The sequence below is a fragment of the Pinus tabuliformis genome, chromosome 6 (assembly GCF_031772625.1).
Source record: "Pinus tabuliformis cultivar Carrire ecotype Pingquan chromosome 6, CPIR1, whole genome shotgun sequence".
In the NCBI taxonomy this organism is placed as follows: Eukaryota; Viridiplantae; Streptophyta; class Pinopsida; order Pinales; family Pinaceae; genus Pinus; species Pinus tabuliformis.
Window position 1 is genome coordinate 1,207,696,757 of NC_142292.1, and position 5,470 is coordinate 1,207,702,226.

At 32.1% G+C, this 5,470-nt stretch overlaps 1 long non-coding RNA gene across 4 annotated transcripts; it reads right to left on the reverse strand.

The window, feature by feature from the left end:
* Positions 1–2,077: 2,077 nt before the first annotated feature.
* LOC149263054 (uncharacterized) lies at positions 2,078–4,181 on the reverse strand. Of its 4 annotated transcripts, none has more exons than XR_016249611.1 (3): positions 2,932–3,258; positions 2,581–2,613; positions 2,078–2,434 (listed from the first exon to the last, which is right to left on the reverse strand). It is a non-coding gene; the product is annotated as an uncharacterized LOC149263054 (long non-coding RNA). The 4 variants fall into 4 exon arrangements; XR_016249614.1 differs by having other exon boundaries at positions 2,875–3,258; XR_016249612.1 differs by lacking the exon at positions 2,932–3,258 and adding an exon at positions 3,778–4,181 and having other exon boundaries at positions 2,079–2,434.
* Between the last annotated feature and the right edge of the window lie 1,289 nt (positions 4,182–5,470).

Consider the following 5,470-nt stretch of genomic DNA (forward strand, 5'->3'; position numbering starts at 1 on the left):
GGTTGTGCAATTGGTCTAAATGTCTAAAGTTTAAGTGATATATTGGTTTCCTTGATGATAAACAATGCAAAAAAATTGAATCTTTACTTCTTGTCTAGTTTTCCAATTGGAAAACTATGTAATCTTCTTGTTGTCCTCAAAATTTAATATACATTGTGTAATCTTACCCCAAAAAAAATAGTGCAACATATAAGTGAAAAAACTAGTAAAACACCAATAGGCATCAAAACATTTACCTCATATTGCATCTCACGTTGTTAAGATTAATAAAAATAAAGGGTAACTAAATTTTAACTATATTTTAACTTATTATTGCTATTATTATTTATAAAAAAATATTTAATATATGATTTAAACATGTATACATTAAAAAAAACATGTAACAAGATTCTTAACCATAGAGATTAATATGTAAATAAGCTTTGTTACAATATCATGGGTCAATACCATGGTTTACTAATACCACATGTCCAAAAAACCCATAACTCTTGTTCATGTGACATTTTTTTCTAATTAATCAATTTAATTAAAAGGGAAGAAATGACATAACTATTTTTTAGATAAATATCAATCTTTGATGTGTGACTACTATTAAGAATATACAATAATACTTAGAGGTTAAATCCCTACCATCCACCTAATAATCATAATTAAATTAAAATTTTAGAAGTCTTAATCCAAAATAGATATGTCTAAAGGCTTAACTATATGCAAAATAATTATTGTATCATTTTGCACTTCAATATGAGGAAGGTGTAATTCCTTCTATGCTCAACTTGTCACAAATCTTCTTCTTAAAATAAAGATAAAATATCTGCTAAATAAAAAAATAATGTCTACTATATTTAAAAACAAAAATAAATATACATACCAATTAATTTTAATGAAAACTATTATTATGTCGTAAGGCGTTCCCCTTTGAAAAGAATCCCCTATCATGCCACATGTATTGTCGTGAGTCATTGATCTAGGCGTTAGATGATTGAAACATTCACTGTCGTAAGATTCAAGACCAGTACTAATCAGTTAATCAGAAATCGATATTAATCAGTTAATCAGTTATGAAAGGTATTAGTCAATTATGAATTTTAACATCCCGGCCATAATCTGCCATAGTTAGAGATTGCAATGAAATTCTATCTGATGCTAATCACCAAATTTTAACATCCTCACCATCTGGCCATCATCAGATTCCAGTTTAATCTAAATTGGTTTAAAAAAAATTAGATGAGTGGAGTAGAGCAGCTTCTCGGAAGATTATCTATTGGGATCATATATCATGAGCAATTCAGAGTGGAGTAGAGCGGCTTCTCGGAGGCTTCGATCGGCTCAAGAGGCACAGCAGCGATATGAAAAGTTCCAACAATAAAAGGCTCACAACAGATGTTTTCCTGGCATTGGAAGCAAGCCCCCAAGAAGCGTGGCATCATGGATTGATGAACTTCCCCTAAGTGAGACTGTACTTATTTATGAATTGTGATTTCTGTGAAGCAATTCTTGATGTAGAAGCATATTTTTAAGATATAATCTTCAGGAGACAAAAGAGACTTGTAATTGAGTTTAATGGACAAGAATCGCAGTGAAATGAATAAGGACTATGAAAATCTAGGAAGGTTGTTAGAGCCCATGAATTTACCCAGAAACTGTAAATTCATTACTATTTGCAAAACACTAATGTCGACAGAATTAACTTGTGGAATTATTTTTGAACACAGAAGAAATTGTTTAAACAATTAGTAATAAATAGTAAATCTTGAAAAGAAATAACATCGACCCAGATTTGTTCCTCACTGCCAATCATTGAATAACAACCTGAGAATGGTTCTGGAATTAGCTGTTGAGGAAATTAGAGCATGGAATTCAGCGATAAAATGTGTCTTTATGGGTCTTTATATTCTAGAAATGAACGGTAGCAAGAGAAGCTCAAGAATTTGCATATATATATATATATATATATATATTCAGAAACAAAATGTTACTATGAAAGAACATACACTCTATAAGTCATAGAGGCCTTTCGTAATTTCAATAGAAATAAATTAAAATAGCAACCATCGAAACAGAAATTGTAGACTTAATTTCAAATAATAAAGCTTGGAAACCCCAAAACTGGAAAAACGAGTAATCTGTTTCAATTAAGTAGTGTTCCCTTTTTACATCTAGATTATACAAACTAACATAATAAGCAATAATAGTAATACCCTGAATTCTAGTGAATTAGTAGTGGGGTTTATCGGTAATGGCTCAACAACATAAAAACGACAACTGATATCTAAAAAGCCTCTTCAAAAATAATATTTCAGAGAAGGAATTCCCTCATTATGGACAAACCCCAACTGGGAAAGAGTTTCAAAGCACCTGGAGTCTGGTTGCTTCGGTGCCCATGCAATGACGAGAGCCAAAGAGGTGGAAGGGAACTGGGTTATCCTGGAGTCTGAAGCCAAACCCTCGTCGTTAACCATACGCAAGAAAAGAACCCAGTCATTGAGGGAGATTTTCTTAAAAGAAGGCTATAACTTTTAGTGCTGGAAATATGCTCAAAGAGGAAGAAAATATACTCATCTATGACACGATTGTTACCTTGAGAGATGGGGGAAGCCACGACGGCCATACCTGCAATTAAGACAAAGAGGGTTGTGAGATTTAACAAATTGAAAACTTAGAAACGAAATAAACGCAAAACGAGAACCTGCATGACCTTAAACCCCGCATAAGAGAAGAGTCAAGCCACTGTCTAGACGTAAACAACAGGGAAGAAACCCTCTCTTCGGTCGGGGAAGGAAAAACAATGATATCAGGTCTGCAAGAAGCTCAAATGAAACAAAGATTGCAGAGATAGGCATCACTGAGACCCAAGTATGGCAGAGCCGAGACCTCCTTGCGATGGAAACCCAAATGATAGGCAGGAGGCTACACAAAAGGTGGTAGTACCTCTAACCCAACGGAAATTCCCCCACATCGTCGGATGGCAGACCGTGAAATCCATGTTTTGCACAACGACAGGTGTTAACTGCTCAGGACTTTGAAGAATCATGAAGCGAGATAGATGGCACAAGGTACCAACAGTTGGATACAATATTTCGACCTCCAATGAAACCAGAGTCAATTACAATAATTAGAGCTCGGTTGTTAAATCTTGTGCTAATGTTTTAACCATAGTCATTTACAAAGGGTTGATTATTGAAAAGATCAACCAAAGTCATAAGCACACATGTATTATGGTGTTTCAATATCACTGCAATGTTTAAATATCATTAGTGTTAGTTCTTACAAAAACTCAAAATTTTCTAGCTCTCCCCGACTATGGGTGAAATCATAGCACTGCCAGTGTTTTAGTGCTTAGATTACTTAAGTTAAGTTAACTCAACTCAATTATTTACTCCATGTGTTGCATGTATATAAAGTAATCACTGTCAATGCAATTTCGCTGTCTAGTTTCAGCTTTTATGTGCAGTTACATACATGATAAATATAACTATGAATTTCTGATTTTTGTGTTTTTTTTTACAGTATGTACAATAGGATCTGAATCATGTGGAACTCTTCCAGGTTGTTCTTGTCGTGGCATTAGGTGAAATAATTGTTGGTTAAAAATTGTTGGTTATCTATTTAAAATGTGTTTTAAATTTACAAATAAATTTATCATTTTTTTTATTTTTTTTTGTAAATTTTAATCTACATAATTTATATAATATCAAAATTTGAGGAAAAATATATCAGAAAACCTCAAAAACTAAAAAACTTAAAACAGTAAGTGGCTTTTCAACCCTTTTGTACCTGTCAGTCTCTGGGGTCTCCACAAAACCTCCAAAACGGCTTTTCAACCTTTTTTCTGCCCGCCAGTCGATGGCGTCTCCTCCAAAACTGCTTTTCAACCTTTTTTCTGCTCGCCAGTCGATGGTGTCTCCAGTTTCCAGTTTCCATTGCTGATGAAATTACTATAGTGATTCGGCCCAATTTGGTGTAGAGGTACAAAAATTTAGGGTTGTAGCTGATGTCATATTTACTGACCACTACACCCTCTCGGTTGGTTCTTCCATTTTGCCTTGTTGATATCTAGAAACTGATGTAATCAACGGAGGATTAAGGTGTCCTCATCCTGATTTAAATGTTTGGTTCCAGGGATTTGGTTTCGGTTTACATGGGAACCTAAAATTTTATGACCTTTTTCCAACGCGCGATATTTTTTTCCCTGACATATGTGATGTTTTCATTATTTTCATTAGGTTATAAAGAAAATTTTAATCATAAATTGAAATTTAAAATTTTTTATTTTATAAAATAATTTGGATTATAATAAAATTAAGAAAACAAAAAGTATTTAATAAACAAATCTTGATATTAGTTGCAATAAAAGTAACTAGTTGCGTTTTCATTTTGATTTTTTTTTTTTGTAAATTTGGTAGGACTTTTTATGTTTTTACATTTCCATTATTCACCTCATTAAGGGAGAGGGTAGCACAAGATTTGAACCCAAGACATTTTTATTTTTTTTTGTAAGTTTGGTAGGACTTTTCATGTTTTTACAAAATGGTATTTTTATTAAATCTAGTGATATATAATTTTAGGTGAAATTCTGATTTGTTTTTAATACATTGAGTGCATAAATAAATTTAGCAACCTAAAAACCCTAAGGCACTAGAATTCTATAAATTAGACAACTTAAACCTAGGGCACTGGAATTCTATAAATTAGACAACTTAAACCTATGACACTAAAAAACCCTAGGGCACTCGAATTTTATAAATTAGACAAATTAAACCTAGGGCACTGGAATTCTATAAATTAGGCAACTTAAACTTAATGCCTAGCCATTTAATCTATCAATTTCTACCAAGAAAATAAACCTTAATTTTATTAAATTCGAAGTAAGGAACAAAATTACATTTTGTAAATGTTTCATGCCTAGCCATTTAATCTATCAATTTTTACCAAGAAAAAAAAAAAATTAATTTTATTCAATTCTTATCAAGAAAAAAAACCTTAATTTTATTCAATTTGAAGTAAGGAACAAAATTACATTTTCTAGATGCTTGAAACATTCAATGATATAAGCCTTAGACTTATGTGCAAAAGTAAAGAAAACTGAAATTTACCTAAAATATGTGAAAGTTAGGTATCATAAAGATCTCCTAACTTATCATTTTTTTCTTTGATTTTCTGTACTTTGCACCAACCTAGAATTGGGATCAACTAAAACCACTGCAATTCATCATTTCCAATTATCTGCATAAAGACTTCTTTATTTTAATCGAATCCCTCAAATGTGTGGTTTTTCTTAATACCCCTAATACCCTTCTCATTATGTTATTTATTTTCATGTTGCTATTATGTCATTCATTTTCATGTTGGTCTAATGTTGGAGTCATTGCCAGCCAATTATATCATTCATTTTCATGTTGCTTTAATGTTGGGGTCATTGCTAACCAATTGTTTACTTTTTACATCGCATTTTCGCATTCAATGAACA